This window comes from Oncorhynchus mykiss, chromosome 16, assembly GCF_057628025.1.
Source record: "Oncorhynchus mykiss isolate SJ-2025 chromosome 16, ASM5762802v1, whole genome shotgun sequence".
NCBI lineage: Eukaryota > Metazoa > Chordata > Actinopteri > Salmoniformes > Salmonidae > Oncorhynchus > Oncorhynchus mykiss.
The window spans coordinates 28874272-28901513 of record NC_143037.1 but is presented as its reverse complement, the minus strand read 5'-3'; the positions used below and the strand labels follow the sequence as shown (position 1 = coordinate 28901513).

The following is a 27242-nucleotide window of genomic DNA, read 5'->3' as shown; positions in this document are numbered from 1 at the left end:
CAATGTCACGTGACAATTTCTTCACCTCTTATGAACTCAGACAGTACCTCCTGAAGAGGAAGATCACCATGGTTGGCACAGTTAGAAAGAACAGGCCTGAGCTCCCCCCTGCACTCCTTGCAACAAGGGGGAGAGAGGCCTTCTCATCAAAGTTTGCCTTCACCCCCACAACCACTCTAGTGTTTAACCTCCCAAAGAGGAATAAGAATGTGCTCCTGGGCACACTGCACAAATGGCTGAGATCAGTGATTGTGAGAACAGGAAGCCAGCCATCATCCTGGACTACATACCACAACAAAGGATGCGTGGACAACCTGGACAACGTGATTGGAACTTCAGCTGCAGGATGATGACTGCCCGCTGGCCCCTGGTCATCTTCCATAACATCATTGATGTGTCCTCATACAATGCCTTTGTGATATGGAACAAGATTAACCCTATCTGGATGACTGATAAGCAGAATAAGAGGAGGGAGTTCAAAGAAGGGAGCGCCTCCCCCACACAGCAGCCTCTGCAGCTCTTATGAAAACTGTTCCACCGGAGGCTGTAGCTGGGGCAGGCAAGAGGAGGAAATTCTGCCCCCAAAAGAAGGATGGTAAAACAAGTACTATGTGCTGCACATGTGATAAATACATCTGTAGTCCTAGCACACACACTTGCATACTGTCCTACATGTGCAAATTAGAGTTGATTGATTTATGTTCTTAACGTTTTCGTTTTGTATACATCTCAAATTTGGCAGCCATTACAGCCTCGAGACTTCTTGGGTATGACTCTACAAGCTTGGCGCAGCTGTATTTGGTGAGTTTCTCCCATTCTTCTCTGCAGATCCTCTCAAGCTCTGTCAGGTTGGATGTGGAGCGTCGCTGCACAGCTAATTTCAGGTCTCTCCAGAGATGTTCAACCGGGCTATGGCTGGATCACTCAAGGAGATTCAGAGATGTGTCCTGAAGCCACTCCTGCATTGTCTAGGCTTTGCACTTAGGGTCGTTTTCCTGTTACAAGGTGAACCTTAACCCCCAGTCTCAGATCCTGAGTGCTCTGGAGCATTTTTTTATCAATGATCTCTGTACTTTTCTCAAAATAAAATAAAATCAAATTTATTGGTCACATACACGTGTTTAGCAGATGTTATTGTGGGTGTAGCGAAATCATTGTGCTTCTAGCTCTGACAGTGCAGTGACATCTAACATGTAATATCTAACAGTTTCACAACATCTACTCAAAATACACATAAATCTAAGTAAGGAATGGATTAAGAATACAGTATGTCAGAGCAGCATTGGACTAAAATACAGTGGCATAGTATAGAATACAGTATATACATGAGATAGGTGATACAATATTTACACACAATTAAAGTAACTAAGATACTGTAGAATAGTGTGGAGTGCAGTTCATACATGAGATGAGTAAAGCTAGATAAGGAAACATTATTCAAGTGGCTAATGATCTATTTCTAAAAGTGGCCAGTGATTCCTAATCTATGTCTATAGGCAGCCGCCTTTGATGTGCTAGTGATGGCTCTTTAGCAGTCTGATGGCCTTGAGATAGAAGCTGTTTTTCAGTCTCTCTGTCCCAGCTTTGATGTACCTGTACTGACCTCGCCTTCTGGATGATAGCAGGGTGAACAGGCAGTGGCTCGGGTGGTTGATGTCCTTGATGATCTTTTTGACCTTCCTATGGCATCGGGTGCTGTAGGTATCCAATAGGGCGGGAAGTTGGGCAGACTGCACCACCCTCTGGAGAGCTTAGTTGTTGTGGGCGGTGCAGTTGCCATTGCCAGGCGGTGATACAGCCCGACAGGATGCTCTCAAATGTGCATCTGTAAAAGTTTGTGAGGGTTTTAGGTTCCAAGACAAATTTCTTTAGCCTCCTGAGGTTGAAGAGGTGCTGTTGCGCCATTTTCACAACACTGTCTGTGTGGGTGGAGCATTTCAGTTTTTCTGTGATGTGTACGCCGAGGAGCTTTCCACCTTCTCCACTGCGGTCCCATCCATGTGGATAGGGGGTGCTCCCTTTGCTGTTTCCTGAAGTCAACGAACATCCACTTAGTTTTGTTGATGTTGAGTGAGAGGTTATTTTCCTGGCTCCACACTCCCAGAGCCCTCACATCCTCCATGTAGGCTCTCTCATCACTGTTGGTAATCAAGCCTACTACTGTTGTGTCGTCTGCAAAATTGATGATTTAGTTGGAGGCGTGCTCCATTCATCTTTCACTCAATCCTGACTAGTCTCCCAGTCTCTGCCGCTGAAAAACATCCCCACAGCATGATGCTGCCACTACAATGCTTCACCGTAGAGATGGTGCCAGGTTTCTTCCAGATGTGACGTTTGGCATTCACACCAAAGATTTCGATCTTGGTTTCATCACACCAGAGAATCTTGTTTGTCATGGTCTGAGAGTCATTTAGGTGCCTTTTGGCAAACTCCAAGCGGCCTGTCATGTGCCTTTTACTGAGGAGTGGCTTCTGTCTGACCACTCCACCATAAAGGCTTGATTGGTGGAGTGCTGCAGAGATGGTTGTCCTTCTGGAAGGTTCTGCTGTTTCTACAGAGGAACTCTGGAGCTCTGTCAGAGTGACCATCGGATTCTTGATTATCTTCCTGACCAAGGCCCTTCTCCCCCCATTGCTCAGTTCGGCCGGGCAGCCAGCTTTATGAAGAGTCTTGGTCGTTTCAAACTTCTTCCATTTAAGAATGATGTATGCCACTGTGTTCTTGGGGACCTTCAAAGCTGCAGAAATGTTTTGGTACCCTTCCACAGATCTGTGCATCGACACAATCCTGTATTGGAGTGCAACGGACAATTATTCAACCTAATGGCTTGCTCTTTGCTCTGACGTGCCCTGCCAACTGTGGGACCTTGTAGACATGTGTGTGCCTTTCCAAATCATGTCCAATCAATTGTATTTACCACAGGTGGACTCTAATCAAGTTGTAGAAACATCTAGAGGATGATCAATGGAAACAGGATGCACCTGAGCTCAATTTTGAGTCTCATAGCAAAGGGTCTGAATACTTATGTAAATAAGCTGTTTCTGAGTTGTATTTTTAATACATTTGCAAACATTTCTAAAAACCTGTTTTTACTTTGTTATCATTGTGTGAGAATGTATGATGGAAAACAACTATTTAAATACATTTTAGAATAAGGCTGTAATGTAGCAAAATGTGGAAAAATTGAAGGGGTCTGAATACTTTCCGAATACACTGTAAGTCTTTTCAATCAACACACTGTTGTTATTATAATTTGGATTTCACAAACAGAGTTTGTGTTATAAACAGTTTAGGTGGACATTTTTTCCCCTCTGCAGGTCCTTCACCAGACAGTTAACTTCCATCTGACAATGACCCATCTGACATTAGCCCATTGAAACTACACTTAAACTGTACTGAACAAAAATATAAATGCAACATGTTAAGTATTGCTTCCATGCTTCATCAGCTGAAATAAAAGTTCCCAGACATGTTCCATAGGCACTAAAACCTTATTTCTGTCAAATGTTGAGCACAAATGTGTTTACATCCCTGTTCGTGAGCATTTCTCCTTTGCCAAGGTAATCCATCCACCTGACAGGTGTGGCATGTCAAGAAGCTGATTAAACGGCATGATAATTACACAGGTGCACCTTGTGCTGGGGACAATAAAAGACCACTCTAAAATTAGCAATTTTGTCACACAACACAATGCCACAGATGTCTCAAGTTTGGCAGTTGACATGCTGATTGCATGAATGTCCACCAGAGCTGTTGCCAGATAATGTAATGTACATTTTTCTACCATAAGCTGCCTCCAACGTGTGTATGGTGATGTGTGGGCGAGAGGTTTGCTGATGTCAATGTTGTAAACAGAGTGCCCCCATGGTGTTGGTGGGGTTATGGTATGGGCAGGCATAAGCTACGGTCAATGAACACAATTGCATTTTATTGACGGTAATTTGAATGCACAAAACTACTGTGACAAAATCCTGAGGCCCATTGTGAGGCCCCTTTTTTTAAGGTATCTGTGACCAACCGATGCAAATCTGTATTCCCAGTCATGTGAAATCCATAGATTAGTGCCTAATTAATTAATTTTAATTGACTGATTTCCTCATATGAACTGTAACTCTGTAAAGTCTTTGAAGTTGTAGCATGTTGTGGTAATATTTTTGTTCAGTAAAATTTCGCACATAGGCCTAGAATAATCCATGTAGCCTAAAAACAAGATTAAATTGACAGCCTGATGGTTGACAATATTATCAATTGCCTTGTGAATGAAGAGACTGATTATGAAGTTAATTGACAAAGGGAACAGAGTTGACCAAAAAGCAATTTTTCCAAATTATCCTTCATGCAGGGAAGACGTTTTGATTTCCTAACCTATCGAAAAGAGCAGGTTCTAAGGTTTCTAAAACACACACATTTGCCAAAAGATTCTAAAAATTAAAGAGCGACTGCCCCTAAAAATGAACTAATCCCTTTGAATATGTGGCATTGATATGTCAGAAAAATGTACTCTATTATTTAAAATGATAAGACTTTATTTGACACCTAGCGTCATAACACATTACGGCATGGTCATAACCATGTCATAATAAGTCTTAACAGCTGGCATAATCTGGTCATAACACTGTCATGACACATATATTTAGACTTGTTTTGACATATATTGCAATATTTATGGCTGGTTATGACCCCTACATGAATCAAAAATCATACCACACAAGGCAAACCTTTCCATTCTACTTGTAAAAAGTATGTTATATAACAATTACTAAAATGTGCTATTTTATTACCATTGTAATTGTACACACATTGATTAAAAAATATGCCTAGCCCAATGCTCTGTCGCTGATGACAGGGCTGATTGCAGGACCAGGACCAAACACCCTCTTTGGGACTCATGACTGACATATGGTCATGCACGTGATAGGCCTATCTGGATTATATTATTACAAAAAATGTCCTGTTGATAGATTCTATAAATGTCCGTATTTTGCAATCAAATTTGTTTCTTCACAACAATATTATTGTAGTCCTCCATGATTTTTCTTTAATATACATGTATAATTAAAGATACACTCAAATTCCTGGTTGTTGAAACTCGACTTATTCGCCTAATTTCATTTTATGTGACAAAACAAGCAAGCAGAGTGTAAAGAATCAAGGTACCATCTAAACCTCTGTGAAATAGATTTCCATAAATATAAATATATATATATATATATATATATATATATATATATATATATATATATATATATATATATATATATATATACACATAGTATTTTCAGCTGGTTGAAGCTTGTGTACAAAACCGACAGTAAAAGACGGAAAAATTAAGCTTAAGACCGGTAAGCATAGAAATAGCACACATTGCTTTCAATGAGAATGACAGATTTATAACTTACATTTCTATGTGATTTTTTCCGGGTCGCCCAGAAAGTTACATATGACAGCTTTAACGCTACCACTAGAGGTAGACATTCAAACTATGCAGGTGTGTGCCTCGGGAGTTGGAAGAAGAGAAGCAGGAAGACAACCCTAGTGGAAAAATGTTAATGTCTCGTTATTCATCCTGTTTTCAGGTTTTTAAACATTTATAAGCATGGTTTCGTTTTTTGAAATCTAGAGATAACCATGTTATCTAAACTGTGATGAGTTTTGTCGCAATTGTGATGTATAATATTAATTTAACCTGTGTGTTTTGACCAAGTGAAAAACGAGTGATATCGGGTGTGCCGTGAGAATTATTTAAGATACTCTTCAAAGAGGTAGGCAGGGACTCCGCTGTCCTGAATTTTGTGGAAGCTTGTTCCACCATTGGAGTGCCAGGATAGAGAAGAGCTTTGACTGAGCTGAGCGGGAGCTGCCCTCCCGTAGGGGTGGGAGGGCCAAGACACCAGAGGTGGCAGAATGGAGTGCTCGGGTTGGGATGGAGTGTTTTTGCATAGCCTGAATGGAAGTTCACCTTGCTGCTCCGGAGCCAAGAACCAGGGTCTTGAAGATGATGCATGCTTTGACTGAAAGCCAGTGGAGTGTGCGGAGGAGCGGGATGACATGGGAAAATTTAGGAAGGTTGAACACCTGGCTGCAGGGTTCTGGATAAATTGCAGGAGTTTGATTGCACAAGTGGGGAGCCCAGCCAAAAGAGTGTTGCTGTCAGAGTCGTGTGTATAGGTGGCAGGGAAGTCAGGCGCAGGAGAGTCAAACAGAGTGTAAAATGGAGACTTTTAATGAATGTCCACGTAACATTCTCCATAACACTAATAAGAATAGAATATGAACAAACATGGGTACGAGGACCCGTCGCGCACCAATAAACACAACACTGACAATAAACAATCTCTGACAAAGACATGAGGGGAAACAGAGGGTTAAATACACAACAGGTAATGAATGGGATTGAAAACAGGTGTGTGGGAAGACAAGACAAAACAAAATGAAAAATGGATCAATGATGGCTAGAAGACTGGTGACGTCGACCGCCGAGCACCGGCAGAACAAGGAGAGGCAACGACTTCGGCAGAAGTCGTGACAGTTGCAGTAGTCTACATGGGAGTTGACAAGTCCCTGGATTAGGACCTGTGCCGCTTCCTGTGTGAGGAAAGGTGGTACACTATGGATATTGTAGAGCATGAACCTGCAGGAGCGAGACACTGCTTTGATGTTCGCAGAGTGTTGCAGAGTGTTGTCCAGGGTCTAACCAAGGTTTTTTTTACTCTGGGAGGGGACATTGTGGAGTTGTCAACCGGGATGGAGAGGTCTTGAAGCGGGAAGGCCTGCCCTGTGAGGAATAACAGCTCTGTTTTGTTGTGGTTAAGCATGATGTGATGGGCCGACATCCAAGCTGAGATGTCAGCCAGAGATGCGCGTCGCCACCTGGGCGACGGTCTCTGAATGAATTCTTTACATGTTGTTTTATCGTATTTTGAATAACCTGTAGAAAATGAAATTGATGACACTGTCAAGAAGCATTATGACCATCGTAATCACATAAGCCAGACAGAAGAGAATGTTCATGATAGGCCTGTCAGTCATCAGTCACAAAGAGGGCGTCTTGTCCTGCTCCTGAAATCTGCTCCTGCATTCATCCCACTCATCATAAACAGAGCACTATGTCTGACAATTTAATTTCATCAAATGCTATACTGTATAACAATCATATTGTTTACAAGTAGGCCATGATGTAATGGAATGGTTTGCCTTGTGTGGTAGGTTTTTGTGGAGTTTGACACTTTTATGTAGTTATGTAGCTTTGACACTTTTATGTAGTCAAAAAAGCCATATAATAATGCATTATATGTCATGATATGTCTAAATATATGTGTTAATGTTAATAACCATATAATCACCATATTATGACAGGTTATGACAGGTTATGTCAGCTGTTATGACATATTATGACATAGTTATGACCTTGTCATAACATGTTATGACACTAGGTACAAAATAAAGTGTTATTGGTAAAATTGACTACAAAGTGTAAATAGGATTTTAGTCAAAGTCAGTCTCGTCTAAAACAGAGTTTGGGACCTGAAGGTTGGGTTTGGATTACAATTATGTTAATAATTCATGCCCCCATTTTGCCAAACTCCACGTACTAATACGGATTGACCATGCCTCTCCAGGTCGACAATGCATGCTTCCAGCAGGATGCACAGCAAACTATGGTTTGAATACCCTGCCGAACGACCCTAGTACCCTACCATGCGGAATAGGTGGTTGGAGTTCATCGGTTGCCAATGGTGGTGAGTATATCGGTAGCTAGACCATAGACTGATGGTTATGTGTCTGGTTATATATAATCATTATCACTATCATCGCTAGCACAACTAACTTGCTAGCTAGCTAGCTAGCTGGCTAATGTTAGCCTACCTCAATACAACTTAGATTTGACTTGGAAACATGATAACATTTCAAAAGAAGGCAAATAATTAGTAGGAAAACCTTTTGTCATGATTGTGATGTTGCTAGATGGATTTTATTTGCAGTATAACTTTAGCCAGCTAACCAAGTTTGAGGGAACCACCGTATTTTAGCTAGCTAACATTAGCATTGCTAGATATTTCTACAAACTTTGCTAGTAACAGTAATGGCTACATTGACATCTCTCTGAAGTAAATTTTCCGACAACATAATATGGCAGAGTTGTTTCCCTCTAATTATTTGCTTACTTGTCATCGTATTTCCATGCCACTATAAGTTAGTGTAATTTAGATGAAACAGTCACATTAGCGTCAGAGGTACAACCCATGCCTAGGGCACAAATAAATATTGGATGCAGCTATGGTGGTATTAGCTAACACATGTCTGACTACAACACTGTACTAACTAGCAGCAAGAACAACAAAAAACACACCATCCCAGGACCATAGCAAAACATGTCAGAGTTGATTGCATAGTGTAAAGGCATAACCAGCCTGAGTCAAATCCAATCTGAGTCAGTCAATCTACATCTGAAAAGCATAGAATTAGATTCCAAATGAGATTACGTTATTTCTCGAGCTATGTTTATAATTGAGGGATGATGACAATCATTGACCCTATTTTTCTGTTAGAGAAAGTGCACAGTTTGGTGCCAGACTGATCCCCTGGTCATAAACGGATTCCGGGACCTACCAGAAGGAGCAAAGATGGGTATCATAACATGTCCAGCAATGTGATAGCAATGGTTTAGCAACCTCCAAAAATAATTGTATTCACTGTTCACTTGCTATGTTCACAGCTTGTCAGGCAAGACCTAAGAATAAAAGTTTAATGCGACACAAGTACCTTTGTGACACCTCCATTGTTGCCAGAGTCTCCTTCGTCTTCTATGAAAAGGACATGAGGACTCTGATAGTGACCTGAGTTAATGCCCTGATGACACAGACGGCTTCAACAACAATGATAGGTAATGTGTGTTATGTGAAATGTGAAAAGTTGAATAGAAAAATATCCAGCTTGATAATCTAGTAGGCTAATTCCCCAGCCAAGCAGATACAACTAGTAAAATCATTGTGATTGTGAAATGTATTAGCAAAAAGCTTTGTCCTTTATTTAGAACAAAATGCAATGTACCACTTAGCTATTTATTCAGTCCCTCCAGGATTCCGCGATTCCACGATTACATAATTCAATTCAAAATCAGCCAATCAGCGCACATTATGCGAAAACGTGCAATTTTGACCAATTCCCGCACGTTTAGCGCATAAAAGGGTCCAATCAAAAGTGGGTTTATAATTTTTACCAATTACTGCACTGTTACCGTTGAAAATGTCCCAATCCAACCACACGTCAACAGAGTTTTTCCCCCCTGGCCTGTCAGTGTATTCACGTGCGAAGATGATGAGTGACTGTTGATGACTGACAGGCAGTAAAATGAATAGAAATCCATCTCATTTGCCAACAAAAATAACAGCTAATTATCGTGCGGAAAATTTCCAAAAAGGTTTTGGAAACCAGAGAAAGTCGACATTCAACAGTCACTTCGAATCAGCAAAGCATATGAGAATGTTAGAACAGTTCCCACAGCTTTAATCTCTCTGTAAAACTTGATACGGATCACGAAAGCACAATCTTTCTGGATTTTTTTTAAATGGAATAGCACATATCAACCACAATAGTCTATTTTTAAGTTTTCTGTTCTTTATCTCCCTTACGACTCTTTCAGAAAAAAATCACAAACTCAAGTATTTTGCAGACAAGTTATTAGAAAGAAATATTGATCCTGAAATTGAAAGCGTTTGATAAGCTTTGAATCGATTTGTTTTGTTTTTTGAGAGAAAGAGAGAGAGAGAGAGAGAGAGAAAAAAGGAATGGGATGTGCATCTCGTGTTGATAGCTAGCCCCAAGCCTGATGGAGAGGTGTGTGTGAGTGGAAAATGACAGAGCTGTTTGTTCATGAAAATAAACTAAATTGAGCACTTTAGGTGTTTGTAATTGATTTTGTATTATGTATTCTGCTTAAAATCGTCCTCAAACTGAGCACATATTACTTTTTATTTCTTTATATGAAATTAACGTGAAAAAAAACATCGCAAAATGTATCGCAAAGTTTCAGAAAAGCTGCCGCAAAATCAAGCATTTTTGGCCGCAGAAATCACAAAAAACGGTTGCGAAATCCTGGAGGGACTATCTATTATATCACCCTGTCACAGGCAGCACCAGCTCATAAGATTGCCTTCTTCAGTCTTTCCAGTTTGCAGCTGAACATGCAGGAGAGAGAAGACCAGAAAGGGGTCTCTCTTCACCATCATGCACACATGCACTCACTGTGAGCATTCCCATGAATGGAACAGTCAGCCACATGTTGTCAAGTATCCGGCCAGCAACCTTCACCTGTCAGTGGCAACAACTTTCACAGGCTCATTTGCAGAAATACAGAAGGTAACCCACTTCATTACTATGATACATTTGATAACCCACTTCTGAAACGTAATTTATGTAAACTGGCATTATTTGTTGCTTATTTTCTACTTTTTATATGCATATAATGTCCAGGGATTAACCTAGACTGGTGGAACCAATGGTCACTCTGACAGAGCTCCAGAGTTCCTCTGTGGAGATGGGATAACCTTCCAGAAGGACAACCATCTCTGCAGCACTCCACCAATCAGGCCTTTATGGTAGAGTGGCCAGATGGAAGCCACTCCTCAATGAAAGGCACATGACAGCACTCTTGGTGTTTGCCAAAAAGCACCTAAAGGACTCTCAGACCATGAGAAACAAGGTTCTCTGGTCTGATGACATTAATATTGAACTGAATGCCAAGCGTCACGTCTGGAGGAAACCTGGCACCATCGCTATTGTGAAGCATGGTGGTGGGAGTATCATGCTGTGGGGATGTTTTTCAGTGGCACAGGGACTGGGAGACTAGTCAGGATCGAGGGAAAGATGAATGGAGCACAGAGGTACTGAGAGATCCTTGATGAAAACCTGCTCCAGAGCGGTCAGGATCTCAGACACGGGCGAAGGTTCACCTTTCTCACAGGACAACGACCCTAAGCACACAGCCAAGACAAAGCAGGAGTGGCTTCGGGACAAGTCGCTGAATGTCCTTGAGTGGCCCAGCCAGAGCCCGGACTTGAACCCGATCGGACATCTCTGAAGAGACCTGAAAATAGCTCTACAGTGATGCGCCCCATCCAACCTGACAGAGCTTGAGAGAATCTGCAGAGAAGAATGGGAGAAACTCCCCAAATACAGGTGTGCCAAGCTTGATGAGGGACAAATATATGTTGGACATTTCACTGAACATTTAACTGAATCAAAAGGGAAGGAAAATTAGAAAGAAGCTGACTGACTGACACTGCTATATTTAGAGCATCCCATCTATTTCTAGACAAGGCAGGTTTCGTTACATTAAGTAGCAGATATTTTGTCAGCTTTCAATACAGTAAGTAGCAGATTTTTTGGGCGGTGGTCAGCAGCCCTGCTTGGGATCACAGATATTAGAGGAGTGGCCAAAAATGTGGACCTGGGGCAAGCACACGTCAGAATTACTAACACATTTCACCCATCCACCACACTGCCAGGCGCACACACACAAGCGTGAGTGCACACTCCTGTCCTGTAGAGACACAACTAAGTAGACTTCCAGGTGACACACACACACAGTCCTACCTTAGAGTAGGCTGAGTAGGCTTCCAATCAACACACACACACAAACTCCTGCCCTAGAGCCACAACTGAGGCTTCCAGTGGATACACACACACACATTCTCCCACTCCCTCATGGCCTCAGAGAGGCAGAGCTCCTAATAAGGGGCTTCACGTTAGTGCATTTCAGCACCACATGTGTGTGGACAGTACTCCAGGGTCAATGACCACACACATTAGCACCAATCACACCAGGGTATCATTCACTGAGTATCATGCCAGCCCATTGTGATGGCGAGCAGTGGCAGTGTACGTTGGACTATTGTGCCCACTTCAACAGTGAAGTTAAGTGTCACTTGACAGCTTAGCTTGTGTGTTTTTTGTTGTTGATGCAGCTGTGTTGTCTTGTCAACTTACTCTGTTGAGTGTATGAATAATCAAACCAGTGGTTTTATTATCTGCAGCTTGTAGATTGTATAACGTTTTCTCTCGCATCTTCACTATAAGAAAACAATTATTTGAGTGAAGGCAACTGTAATTTGTTACAGCACAGCTTTGTTAATTACTCAAATCTGATTGGCCAAGAGGGTGTGCATTCATTTTGTAATAGCCACGTTTACTAAAGCTAATGCACAGTTTTAGTAGTTGCATTACAAAAAGGCATTACTGCTCCATAACTGGCAAAAAAATGTATTGATGATGACTCTTACTGAAAATAATGCACATTATTTTTTAAGTGTAAGAAAAAAACATGAGCTGAATAATCACGGACGAATTGTGCAGGCAGCTAGATGAAAATTAATCATGACCATTTATAGTGGGGTGCGTAATTGGCGGCAGTGAAGTCAGGCGCAGGAGAGCAGAACTGGGTAATAACCGGAGATTTATTATGCAAAACCAACGGTACCCAGAACAACAAGATAAATAGGCACAAAAATAACCCCTTGTGCGCTCACGGGGAACATGCACAAGCACTACAATAAACAATCCCACACAAAGACATGGGGGGAACAGAGGGTTAAATACACATCAAGTAAATGAGGGAATTGAAACCAGGTGTGTGGAAAAACATGACAAAACAAATGGAAAATGAAAAGTGGATCGACGATGGCCAGAAGACCGGCGACGCCGAGCGCCGCCTGAACAAGGAGAGGACACGAGTTCTGCGGAAGTCGTGACACCATTGTTGATTATCCCTTACTTACCATACTCTAAATGAGTGGGACATATTTTTGGTTTCTTTGATAGAGATAGAGAGGAAATTGTGTGCTGAATTAGCAGTGGGCGGGATTCGACCTATGCTGCAGTGGTATACTGTAACTCTGGTGTATAGTCTCATTCTTTAGAATTCCTTTAATATTTCTAAGGCAATATGTAGACAATTGGGACTTCTGCAGGTTCTACTGCCACAGCATAATATTATTGTCCACAGGGGACTGCACTACTGATCTTGGGCACTGCTGAAACAGAAAGGAAGCATGAACAGTTGAAGTCGGAAGTTTACATGTACCTTAGACAAATACATTTAAACTAAGTTTTTCACAATTCCTGACATTTAATCCTCATAACAATTCCCTGTTTTTGGTCAGTTAGGATCACCACTTTATTTTAAGAATGTGACATGTCAGAATAATAGTAGAGAGAATGATTTATTTCAGCTTTTACTTCTTTCATCACATTCCCAGTGGGTCAGAAGTTTACATACACACAATTAGTATTTGGTAGCATTGCCTTTAAATTGTTTAACCTCTCTAGGGTATGTGGGACGCTAGCGTCCCATCTGGCCAACATCCAGTGAGGTTAAAGAGCACCAAATTCAATTACAGAAATGCTCATTATAAAAATTCAGAAAACAAAACATATTTTTACATAGGTTTAAAACATTTTAAGTCGACCCACTACTTTTTCGAACATTCTGTTAAAAATCGCGCAACATTTCAGCTTCCTGCTACTCATGCCAGGAATATAGTATATGCATATGATTAGTATGTGTGGATCTGAAGTTTCTAAAACTGGTTAAATAATGTCTGTGACTATAACAGAACGTGAACAGCAAGCGAAATCCCAAGAAAAACCTGGTCACAAAAACCACAGAAAAGGATTAATCCGCCAGTCTCTGAATTGTTTATTGCAAGCAAAAATATATAGCCGGGAGCTTGCAGTTCCTACAACTTCCACACGATGTCGCCAAAAACGTAATTTTCATTGACAAAAATCCTTTGTGTAATGACAAATAGATCCAGCATACAGGAAAAGATTTTTGGAAGAGAGAGAAAGGACAACGTTTTCTCGAGTAGCTGCTATTGAATACAGATCGCCCAGTGATCAATTTGGTCGATTATTAACGTTTACAAATACCTAAAGTTGGGTTAGAAAAGTAGTTTGAAGTGTTTTGTCAAAGAATATAGGCAACTTATATAATTTTAAAAAATGACTTTGCGTTTTGGAACAGAGCTTTTTCCTGAACCAGACAGGCTATACAAATTGATATTTTGGGCATACATGGATGGATTTAATCGGGAAAAATACCCAATTGTGATGTTTATGGAACATATAGGAGTGCCAACAAAGAATATCATCAAAAGTAATGAATGTTTTATATTTTATTTCTGCGTTTTGTGTAGCGCCGGCTACGCTAATTCTTTTGTTTACGTCCCCTTCAGGTATTTTTGGGTGTTGCATGCTATCAGATAATAGCTTCTCATGCTTTCGCCGAAAAGCATTTTAAAAATCTGACTTGTTGGCTAGATTCACAACGAGTGTAGCTTTAATTCAATACCCTGCATGTGTGTTTTAATGAACGTTTGAGTTTTAACGAGTTCATTTAGCATTTAGCGTAGCGCATTTGCATTTCCAGGTGTCTAGATGAGACGTCTGCGTCTCAGGTGGGAGTAAGAGGTTTTAAAGATTAACTTCTTGTTAAACCAACCACAGTGTCATATTTATAAAATGCTTTTCGGCGAAAGCATACCTAGCCCAGAACATACCTAGCCCAGTTGACAAATTATTACAAACAGTAACCAGCCAAGCAGAAGCGTTACAAAACTCAGAAATAGAGATAAAATTAATCCCTTACCTTTGATCTTCATATGGTGGCAATCAGAAGACATTAATTTACTCAATAAATGCTCCTTTTGTTTGATGAAGTCTCTTTATATCCAAAAACCTCTGTTTTGTTAGAGCGTTTTCTTCAGTAATCCACAGGCTCAAACTCAGTAAAAACAAATCAGACAAAAAAATCCAAATTGTATCTGTAAATTGCATAGAAACATGTCAAACGATGTTTATATTCAATCCTCAGGTTGTTTTTCAGCCGGACAATAATGTCGTCAATATAACAGGTAAACAAGAAATGCACACGCGCCTGAAAAAACTCTGCGTCACGTTAGGGTCCACTCATTCAGACTGGTCTTACTCCCTCATTTAAAAGAATACAAGCCTGAAATGATTTCTAAAGATTGTTGACATCTAGTGGAAGGCATAAGAACTGTAAATGGAGTCCTAAGTCAACTACTTCCTGAATGGATTTTTCTCAGGTTTTCGCCTGCTAAATCATTTCTGTTATACTCACAGACACTATTTTAACAGTTTTGGAAACTTTAGAGTGTTTTCTATCCAAATCGACCAGTTACATGCATACAGTGCCTTGCGAAAGTATTCGGCCCCCTTGAACTTTGCGACCTTTTGCCACATTTCAGGCTTCAAACATAAAGATATAAAACTGTATTTTTTTGTGAAGAATCAACAACAAGTGGGACACAATAATGAAGTGGAACGACATTTATTGGATATTTCAAACTTTTTTAACAAATCAAAAACTGAAAAATTGGGCGTGCAAAATATTCAGCCCCCTTAAGTTAATACTTTGTAGCGCCACCTTTTGCTGCGATTACAGCTGTAAGTCGCTTGGGGTATGTCTCTATCAGTTTTGCACATCGAGAGACTGAAATTTTTTCCCCATTCCTCCTTGCAAAACAGCTCGAGCTCAGTGAGGTTGGATGGAGAGCATTTGTGAACAGCAGTTTTCAGTTCTTTCCACAGATTCTCGATTGGATTCAGGTCTGGACTTTGACTTGGCCATTCTAACACCTGGATATGTTTATTTTTGAACCATTCCATTGTAGATTTTGCTTTATGTTTTGGATCATTGTCTTGTTGGAAGACAAATCTCCGTCCCAGTCTCAGGTCTTTTGCAGACTCCATCAGGTTTTCTTCCAGAATGGTCCTGTATTTGGCTCCATCCATCTTCCCATCAATTTTAACCATCTTCCCTGTCCCTGCTGAAGAAAAGCAGGCCCAAACCATGATGCTGCCACCACCATGTTTGACAGTGGGTATGGTGTGTTCAGGGTGATGAGCTGTGTTGCTTTTACGGCAAACATAACTTCTTGCATTGCTGCCAAAAAGTTCAATTTTGGTTTCATCTGACCAGAGCACCTTCTTCCACATGTTTGGTGTGTCTCCCAGGTGGCTTGTGGCAAACTTTAAACAACACTTTTTATGGATATCTTTAAGAAATGGCTTTCTTCTTGCCACTCTTCCATAAAGGCCAGATTTGTGCAATATACGACTGATTGTTGTCCTATGGACAGAGTCTCCCACCTCAGCTGTAGATCTCTGCAGTTCATCCGGAGTGATCATGGGCCTCTTGGCTGCATCTCTGATCAGTCTTCTCCTTGTATGAGCTGATAGTTTAGAGGGACGGCCAGGTCTTGGTAGATTTGCAGTGGTCTGATACTCCTTCCATTTCAATATTATCGCTTGCACAGTGCTCCTTGGGATGTTTAAAGCTTGGGAAATCTTTTTGTATCCAAATCCGGCTTTAAACTTCTTCACAACAGTATCTCGGACCTGCCTGGTGTGTTCCTTGTTCTTCATGATGCTCTCTGCGCTTTTAACGGACCTCTGAGACTATCACAGTGCAGGTGCATTTATACGGAGACTTGATTACACACAGGTGGATTGTATTTATCATCATTAGTCATTTAGGTCAACATTGGATCATTCAGAGATCCTCACTGAACTTCTGGAGAGAGTTTGCTGCACTGAAAGTAAAGGGGCTGAATAATTTTGCACGCCCAATTTTTCAGTTTTTGATTTGTTAAAAAAGTTTGAAATATCCAATAAATGTCGTTCCACTTCATGATTGTGTCCCACTTGTTGTTGATTCTTCACAAAAAAATACAGTTTTATATCTTTATGTTTGAAGCCTGAAATGTGGCAAAAGGTCGTAAAGTTCAAGGGGGCCAAATACTTTCGCAAGGCACTGTGTATTATCTTCTGGGCCCGAGTAGCAGGCCGTTTAATTTGGGGATGCTTTTCATCCAAAATTCCAAATGCTGCCCCCTACCCTAGAGAGGTTAACTTGGGTCAAACGTTTCGGGTAGCCTTCCACAAGCTTCCCACAATACGTTGGGTGAATTTTGGCCCATTCCTCTTGACAGAGCTGGTATAACTGAGTCAGGTTTGTAGGCCTCCTTGCTTGCAAATGCTTTTAAAGTTCTGCCCACACATTTCCCATGGGATTGAGGTCAGGGCTTTGTGATGGTCACTCCAATTCCTTGACTTTGTTGTCTATAAGCCATTTTTCCACAACTTTGGAAGTATGCTTGGGGTCATTGTCCATTTAGAAGACCCATTTGTGACCAAGCTTTAACTTCCTGACTGATGTGTTGAGATGTTGCTTCAATATATCCACATCATTTTCTTTCCTGGTCTATTTTGTGAAGTTCACCAGTCCCTGCTGCAGCAAAGCACCCCCACAACGTGATGCTGCCACCCCGGTGCTTCACGGTTGGGTTGGTGTTCTTCGGCTTGCAAGCCTCCCCCTTTTTCCTCCAAACATAACAATGGTCATTATAGCCAAACAGTTGTATTTTTGTTTCATCAGACCAGATTACATTTATCCAAAAAGTACGATCTTTGACCCTATGTGCAGTTGCATACCGTAGTCTGGCTTTTTTATGGCGGTTTTGGAGTAGTGGCTTCTTCCTTGCTGAGCGTCCTTTCAGGTTATGTCGATATAGGACTCGTTTTGCTCTGGAAATAGATACCTTTGTACCCGTTTCCTCCAATATCTTCACAAAGTCCTTTGCTGTTGTTCTGGGATTGATTTGCACTTTTCGCACCAAAGTACGTTCATCTCTAGGACAGAATGCGTCTCCTTCCTGAGCGGTATGACAGCTGTGTGGTCCCATGGTGTTTATACGTGTGTACTATTGTTTGTACAGATGAACGTGGTACCTTCAGGCATTTGGAAATTGCTCCCAAGGATGAACCAGACATGTGGAGGTCTCCAATTTTTTTTTCTGATGTCTTGGCTGATTTCTTTTGATTTTCCAATGATATCAAGCAAAGAGGCACTGAGTTTGAAGGTAGGCCTTGAAATACGTCCACAGGTACACCTCCAATTGACTCAAATTCTGTCAATTGGCTTATCAGAAGCTTCTAAAGCCATGGCATCATATTATGGAATTTTCCAAGCTGCTTAAAGGCACAGTCAACTTAGTGTATATAAAATTCTGATTCACGGGAATTGTGATACAATGAATTTTAAGTGAAATAATCTGTCTGTAAACAATTGTTGGAAAAATGACTTGTGTCATGCACAAGTAGATGTCCTAACCGACTTGCCAAAACTATAGTTTGTTAAGAAGAAATCTGTGGAGTGGTTGAAAAACAGATTTTAATTACCTAAATGTATGTAAACTTCCAACTTCAACTGTATGTGTGTGTCTGTCTGTGTAGGTGTTTGCGTGTGTGCATGCATGTGTGTGTGTGAAAAGATAGAGATAAAAATAGTAAGGCCTCTTCTCATTTGGGCAAAAGTCTGTCCTCCACCCTCCCTCCTCCATCCTCCGTGACCTGGAAACCGATAATTGGTTGAGTGGTTGAGTAGATGTCAATTTGTTAGTAGGAGAACGGAAGGGTGTCCTCCTCTCCTCGATAGCCACCTTTCATCGAAGCTTTGTCATGTGTATCCTACCTGAGTCCTTTGCGGAATCAACAGATAATCTTCCTGGGGTCCACATAAAACATGACATAATACAGAACATGTATTCCTGAAGCAGCAGCTACTCTTTGTGGAGTCCACACAAAACTACAAAACATGACATAATACAGAACATCAATAGAAAATAACATTTCCTTGGTGGTAGCACATACGTTGATGGTCCGTCTGTAGACGCTCAACATACTATAATTATAATTTTACACAAACCAACAAATCTTCTCTCTCTTCATGTACCTTTTTTTGTACATTTTATCCTTAATGTTATTTCTAATTTCCAGGAGAGTCATGCCCATTGAAATTGAGGGCGCACAGAAACCTGTTGTCGGTTGAATGCCTTGTACAACTGACTAGGTATCCCTCTTTCCCTTTCTTTATCCATTTAAACACTGAAAATATAGAAGATATTGTATTTCACACATCATTTATTTCAACTATCGAATAGGCCTTCAGTGCCCTCTCAAAGAAATGAGGTGCATGACATCTCTTTGTCTAGCATATCTTAGTCAGGTTGTCATTGGAGGTTTTCATATGACTAACCTGGCTACAGAATGGTTAAATAGACCAAAATAGATGTATTTTGTGACGCAGTAATATTCATCCATGTGTGTGAGTGTAGAAGGACATCTGCGCGGGCAGCACACCCAGAAAGCTGATGGATCCCGCAAGTTCCGATTGACAAAGAGAAAGATCACTGACAGATCTCAGAGACCTGTCACAATGACAAGTTAATGTAGATACTACACCGAAGTGTGAGGCATCACTCGTATCCTTTTGCAGAAAACAAGATTAAGACAAAAAAAAAAATTATAATTAAAAGCATACTGACAAAAATGGTCATGTGAAAAACATTCAGCCAGCATCTGAGTCACAAACCCTGGTTTTGGTTTAACCATTTATTCAGGTTAACCATTGACAAAGGCATTGCAGCGATTAAGAGAAAGTACTGTAGTTGCAGTGGGGCTCGAGCCATCAACACTCTAGTTACAAGGCAATAACACTCCTGTGCCATATTGGTCTAGCCTTTTTGGGATAGGGGGCAGCATTTTCACTTTTGGATGAATAGCGTGCCCAAAGTGAACTACCTCCTACTCTGTCCCAGATGCTAATATATGCATATTATTACTAGTATTGGATAGAAAACACTCTGAAGTTTCTAAAACTGTTTGAATGATGTCTGTGAGTATAACAGAACTCATATGGCAGGCAAAAACCTGAGAAAAAAATCCACCAGGAAGTGGGAAATCTGAGGTTTGTAGTTTTTCAACATACAGGGTGATATTAGTTATGTTTCACTTCCCAAGGCTTCCACTAGATGTCAACAGTATTTGGAACATTAATGAAGTTTTATGTTAAAAACCTCCTAAAGATTTCTTCCATACTTAGTTTGGCATGTTTCTACTGGCTGTAACAGCACTTTTTGAACTTTTCGTCCGACGTTCGGCGCGACCTGAACGCGCTTTTGGATTTGTTTACCAAACGCCCTAACAAAATAAGATATTTGGACATAACTGATGGACATTATCAAACAAATCAAACATTTTATGTTGGAACTGGGATTCCTGGGAGTGCATTCTGATAAAGATCATCAAAGGTAAGTGAATATTTAAAATGCTATTTCTGAGTAATGTTGACTACCCAATATGGCGGGTATCTTTTTGGCTGCTTTGTTGTCTAAAGGCTGTACTCAGATTATTGCATGGTTTGCTTTCTCCGTAAAGTTTTTTTAAAAATCTGACACAGCGGTTGCATTAAGGAGAAGTTTATCTAAAGTTCCATGTATAATAGTCATATCTTTATCATTGTTTATTATGAGTATTTCTGTAAATTGATGTGGCTCTCTGCAATATCACTGCATGTTTTAGAACTACTGAACGTAAAGCGCCAATGTAAAATTAGATTTTTTGATATAAATATGAACTTTATCAAACAAAACATACATGTACAAGTCCTATGAGTGTCATCTGATGAAGATCATCAAAGGTTAGTGATTAATTTTGTCTCTATTTCGGCTTTTTGTGACTCCTCTCTTTGGCTGGAAAAAATGGCTGTGTTTTTCTGTGGCTTGATGGTGACAGGCTAGAAGTACACTGATTGTACAAAACATTAAGAACACCTGCTCTTTCCATGACAGACTGACGAGGTGAATCCATGTGAAAGCTGTGATCCCTTATTGATGTCACTTGTTAAATACACTTCAATCTTTGTAGATGAAGGGGAGGAGACATGTTAAATAAGGATTTTTAAGCCTTGAGACAATTGAAACATGTATTGTGTATATGTGACATTCAGAGGGTGAACGGGCAAGACAAAATATTTAAATGCCTTCGAATGGGGTATGGTTGTAGGAGCCAGGCGCACTGGTTTGGTCAAGAACTGCAACGTTTCTGGGTTTTTCTCACGCAACAGTTTCCCGTGTGTATCAATGGTCCACCACCCAAATGACATCAGCCAACTTGACACAACTGCGGGAAGCATTGGAGTCAACATGGTCCAGTATCCCTGTGGAACACTTTTGTCCATGCACCAACAAATGGAGGCTGTTCTGAAGGCAAAAGGGTGGGTGCCACTCAATATTAGGAAGGTGTTCCTAATGTTTGGTATACTCAATGTATAAACCTTGTTTATAGCTGTTTTAACATACATCCTTTGTCCTCATCCTGTCAACATTCTGATTGTGCCCATATTTTTTGATAGGTGGGGACGATTAAAAGACACATCTTCCTGACCAACTCATCTTCCTGACCAACTCTGGATACACTGTAAAGTGGTTGCTGTGAATTTGACAGTAACTTACAGGCAACTAGTGGTAAGTTACTGTTTTGCATATTGCAGTACACTACCATAATCTTAATACATTTTCCAAGCAAGTACTGTGCAATGACACGAAGTACAATACAGAGATAAGTAAACAACATGTAATACAGTAAAAAAAATAACATGGAAATATGGCTGTGTGGGAACCCTAACCCTATAAATGTTTTAAGAAAATTATTTCTCACTGATATGAAAGATAAGGTCCTTATGCTTCCAAAACCGTACCACAAGCGATGCGTTTTAATGTTCAGACCGAGCGTTAGGGCTCTTAACAAAACTCCCCTGTATAGAAGATGCATTTGACCAATGACTGATGTGTAATGTAATGGAACTGAGAGTCATGATCAAGGGATAGCTTTGGCCTACCACACCACGTTGGTGCATCCCACTTTTGACATTCATATTGTTATTTTTTCACCTTTATTTAACCAGGTAGACCAGTTGAGAGCAAGTACAGTATATTCAGTTTGTGCAAATGGAGTAAGGAGGTAAAGCAATAAATAGGCCATAGTAGCTAAGTAATTACAGCAAATTAACACTGGAGTGATAGATGTGTAGATGATGATGTGCAAGTAGAAATACTGGTGTGCAAAAGAGCAAAAAAGTAAATAAAAACTATATGGGTATGAGGTAGATAGTTGGATGAGCTATTTACAGATGGGCTATGTACAGCTGCAGAGATTGGTAAGCTGATCAGATAGCAGTTGCTTAAAGTTAGTGAGGGAGAAATAAGTCTCCAACTTCAGCAATTTTTACAATTCGTTCCAGTCATTGGCAGCAGAAATCTGGAAGGAAAGGTGGCCAATTAGGTGTTGGCTTTGGAGATGACCAGTGAGAAATACCTGCTGGAGCATATGCTACAGGTGGGTGTTGTTATGGTGACCAATGAGCTGAAATAAGGTGGAGCTTAACCTAGCAAAGACTTATAGATTACCTGGAGCCATTTGACACACTGAACTCTATCTGAGAAGTAGTTGGTAAACCAGGCGAGGCAGTCATATGAGAAACCAAGACTGTTGAGTCTGCCGATAAGAATACGGTGAAGGACAGAGTCTAGAACCTTGGCCAGGTTGATGAAGATGGCTGCACAGTACTGTATTTTATCGATGGCGGTTATGATATTGTTTAGTACCTTGAGCGTGGCTGAGGTGCAGTCGTGACCAGCTTGGAAACCGGATTGCACAGCGGAGAAGTTACAGTGGAATTCAAAATGTGCAGTGATCTGTTTGTTAACTTGGCTTTTAAAAACGTTAGACTTTAGAAAGGCAGGGCAGGATGGATATAGGTCTGTAACAGTTTGGGTCTTGAGTGTCACCCCCTTTGAAGAGGGGGATGACCGCGACAGCTTTCCAATCTTTAGGAATTACGGACAATACGAAAGAGAGGTTAAACAGACTAGTAATAGGGGTGGCAACAATGGCGGCGGATAATGTTAGAAAAAGAGGGTCCAGATTGTCTAGCCCAGCTCATTTATATGGGTCCAGGTTTTGCAGTTCTTTCAGAACATCTGCTATCTGGACTTGGGTGAAGGAGAAGCTGGGGAGGCTTGGGCAAGTAGCTGCAGGGTGTGCGGAGCTGTTGGTCGGGGTTGGGGTAGTCAGGAGGAAAGCATGGCCAGTCGTAGAGAAATGCTTATTGAAATTCTCGATTAACGTGGATTTATCGGTGGTGACAGTGTTTCCTAGCCTCAGTGCAGTGGGCAGCTGTTAGGAGGTGCTCTTATTCTCCATGAATTTTACAGTGTCCCATAACTTTTTGGAGTTAGAGCTACAGGATGCACATTTTTGTTTGAAAAAGCTAGCCTTTGTTTTCCTAACTGTGTGTATTGTTTCCTGACTTCCCTGAAAAGTTGCATATCGCTGGGACTATTCGATGCTTGTGCAGTACGCCACAGGATGTTTTTGTACTGGTCGAGGGCAGTCAGGACTGGCGTGAACCAAGGCCTATATCTGTTCTTAGTTCTAAAGTTTTTGAAAGGGGAATGCTTATTTAAGATGGTGAGGAAATTACTTAAAGAAATTACTTAAAGAACACCCAGGCATCCTCTACTGACGGGATGAGGTCAATATCCTTCCAGGATACCCGGGCCAGGTCGATTATAAATGTCACGTCCTGGTCTTAGTATTTTGTGTTTTCTTTATTATTTTGGTCAGGCCAGGGTGTGACATGGGTTATTTATGTGGTGTGTTTTGTCTTGGGGTTTTTGTAGGTTATGGGATTGTGGTATAGTAGAGTTGTCTAGGTAAGTCTATGGTTGCCTAGAGTGGTTCTCAATCAGAGGCAGGTGTTTATCGTTGTCTCTGATAGGGAACCATATTTAGGCAGCCATATTCTTTGAATGTTTGGTGGGTGATTGTTCCTGTCTCTGTGTTTGTTTGCACCAGATAAGGCTGTTTAGGTTTTTCACGTTATGTTTATTTGTTTTGTATTGTATCGTCATTATCTTTATTAAAGATGTGTGAAGATAACCACGCTGCATTTTGGTCCGATCCCTGCTACACCTCCTCTTCAGAGGAGGAGGAAGAAGAAAACCTTAACAGAATCACCCACCACAACAGGACCAAGCGGCGTGGTGACAGGCAGCGGCAGCAGGAGCAGCGAAATCCAGATTTCTGGACATGGGAGGAAATCTTGGACGGTAAAGGACCCTGGGCACAGCCAGGAGAATATCGCCGCCCCAAAGAAGAGCTGGAGGCGGCGAAGGCGGAGAGGCGCTGGTATGAGGATGCAGCACGGCGACGTGGATGGAAGCCCGAGAGTCAGCCCCAAAAATGTATTGGGGAGGCACAGGGAGAGTGTGGCAGAGTCAGGAGTCAGACCTGAGCCAACTCCCCCTGTTTATCGTAAGGAGCCAAGGAGGAAACCAGAACCAGAGCCGGTGTTGGAGGTGAGCGACGCAGAAACTGTGAAGGAGTTCATGGGGAAATTGGAAGAGAGAGTTATGAGGGAGTTGCTATGTTGGTGCATGAGGCACGGAATTCGCCCGACGGACCGTGTCGGGATTTGATGGCACCTGGGTCAGCTCTCCATACTCGTCCTGAGGTGCCTGCTAGTCGGCTGGTGAAGATTGTGCCAGCCTCACGCACCAGGCCTCCTGTGCACCTCCCTAGCCTTGCACCTCCCTAGCCTGTGCACCTCCATAGCCAGCTCAGCGCTACAGTGCGCCTAGCAATGCTAACCGTGGCGGGCATGGTACTGGTCAGGCACCGTGTTATGCGGTGGAACGCACGGTGTCCCCAGTACGGGTGCTTAGCCCGGTACGCTACATCTCAGCTCCTCACATCTGCCGGGCTAGGGTGAAGATCCAGCCAGGGCAGTTGGTGCCAGCCCTGCTCTCAAGATCTCCAGTACGCCTTCGCGGTCCGATCCATCCAGTGCCACCTCCACACACCAGGCCTCCGGTGGCAGCTCCCCGCACCAGGCTTCCTGTGTGTGTCCTCGGCCCAGTACCACCAGTGCCAGCACCACGCATCAGGCCTACAGTGCGCCTCGCCTGTCCAGCGCTGCCAGAGCTTTTCTCCTCTCCAGCGCTGCCGGAGTCTCCCGCCTGTTCAGCGCTGCTAGAGTCTCCCGCCTGTTCAGCGTTGCCAGAGCTGCCAGTCTGCAAGGAGCCGCCAGAGCTGCCAGTCTGCAAGGAGCCGCCAGAGCTGCCAGTCTGCAAGGAGCTGCCAGAGCTGCCAGTCTGCAAGGAGCCACCAGAGCTGTCAGTCTGCAAGGAGCCGCCAGTCAGCATGGAGCAGCCAGAGCCGCCAGTTAGCATGGAGCAGCCAGAGCCGCCAGTCAGCATGGAGCAGCCAGAGCCACCAGTGAGCATGGAGCAGCCAGAGCCGCCAGTCAGCATGGAGCAGCCAGAGCCGCCAGTCTGCCAGGATCAGCAAGAGCCGCCATTCAGCCAGGATCCGCCATTCAGCCAGGATCCGCCAGTCAGCCAGGATCTGCCAGATCCGCCAGTCAGCCAGGATCTGCCAGAGCCGCCAGTCAGCCAGGATCTGCCAGAGCCGCCAGTCAGCCATGATCTGCCAGAGCCACCAGTCAGCCAGGATCTGCCAGAGCCATCAACCTGCCTGAGCTTCCTCTCAGTCCTGAGCTTCCTCTCAGTCCTGAGCTTCCTCTCAGTACTGAGTTACCCCTCAGTCTTGAGCTACCCCTCAGTCTTGAGCTACCCCTCAGTCTTGAGCTTCCTCTCAGTCTTGAGCTTCCTCTCAGTCTTGAGCTTCCTCTCAGTCTTGAGCTTCCCTTCAGTCTTGAGCTACCCTTCAGTCCCGAGCTACCCTTCAGTCCCGAGCTACCCCTCAGTCCCGAGCTACCCCTCAGTCCTGAGCTACCCCTTAGTCCCGAGCTACCTCAGTCCCTAGCTGTCCCTCAGTCCGGAGCTGCCCCTCAGTCCAGTGGGGCCCTTGATTAGGGTTACTAGGCCAAGGGCGGCGGCGAGGGTCGCCAATCTAAGGACTAAGCGGACTAAGACTTTGTTGGAGTGGGGTCCACGTCCCGCGCCGGAGCCACCACCGTGGACAGAAGCCCACCCGGACCCTCCCCTATGGGTTTAGGTGTGCGGGATTCTGTCATGCCCTGGTCTTAGTATTTTGTGTTTTCTTTATTATTTTGGTCAGGCCAGAATGTGACATGGGTTATTTATGTGGTGTGTTTTGTCTTGGGGTTTTTGTAGGTTATGGGATTGTGGTATAGTAGAGTTGTCTAGGTAAGTCTATGGTTGCCTAGTGGTTCTCAATCAGAGGCAGGTGTTTATCGTTGTCTCTGATTGGGAACCATATTTAGGCAGCCATATCCTTTGAGTGTTTGGTGGGTGATTGTTCCTGTCTCTGTGTTTGTTTGCAGCAGATAAGGCTGTTTAGGTTTTTCACGTTACGTTTATTTGTTTTGTATTGTATCGTCATTATCTTTATTAAAGATGTATGAAGATAACCACGCTGCATTTTGGACCGATCCCAGCTACACCTCCTCTTCGGAGGAGGAGGAAGAAGAAAACCTTAACAAGAAAGGCCTGCTCTCAGAAGTGTTTTAGGGAGCGTTTGACAGTGATGAGAGGTGGTTGTTTGACTCCGGACCCATAACGGATGTAGGCAATGAGGCAGTGATCGCTGAGATCCTGATTGAAAACAGCAGAGGTGAAATTGGAGGGCTAGTTGGTCAGGATAATATCTATGAGGGTGCCCATGTTTATGGATTTAGGGATGTACCTGGTGGGTTCCTTGATGATTTGTGTGAGATTGAGTGCATCTAGCTTAGAATGTAGGACGGCCAGGGTGTTAAGCATATCCCAGTTTAGATCACCTAACAGAACAAACTCTGAAGATAGATGGTGGGGCAATCAATTCACATATGTTGTACAGGGCACAGCTGGGAGCTGAGGGGGGTCTATAACAGGCGGCAACAGTGAGATACTTATTTCTGGAGAGATACATTTGAAATTAGAAGCTTGAACTGTTTGGGCATAGACCTGGAAAGTCTGACAGAACTTTGCAGGCTCTCTGTAGTAGATTGCAACTCCTCCCCCTTTGGAAGTTCTATCTTGACGGAAAATGTTGTAGTTGGGGATGGAAATCTCAGAATTTTTGGTGGCCTTCTTAAGCCAGGATTCAGATACGGCAAGGACATCAGGGTTGGCGGAGTGTGCTAAAGCAGTGAGTAAAACAAACTTAGGGAGGAGGCTTCTGATGTTAACATGCATGAACAAAGGCTTTTATGCTTACAGAAGTCAACAAATGAGAGCGCCTGGGGACACACAGAGCCTGGGTTAACCTCTACATAACCTGAGGAACAGAGGACGAGTAGGATGAGGGTACGGCTAAAGGCTACCAAAACCGGTCGTCTAGTGCGTTGGGGA

At 42.5% G+C, this 27242-nt stretch overlaps 1 protein-coding gene and 1 long non-coding RNA gene across 2 annotated transcripts in view; one reads left to right on the top strand and one right to left on the bottom strand.

Moving 5' to 3' along the window:
- nrg3b (neuregulin 3b) overlaps positions 1 to 27242 on the bottom strand; it is a 429951-nt gene that overhangs the window by 278308 nt on the left and 124401 nt on the right. The gene's annotated exons all lie outside the window — the stretch shown is intronic.
- LOC149976633 (uncharacterized) lies at positions 5591 to 12034 on the top strand. The gene is made up of 5 exons (XR_016487039.1): positions 5591 to 7739; positions 8550 to 8628; positions 8717 to 8884; positions 10163 to 10359; positions 10474 to 12034. It is a non-coding gene; the product is annotated as an uncharacterized LOC149976633 (long non-coding RNA).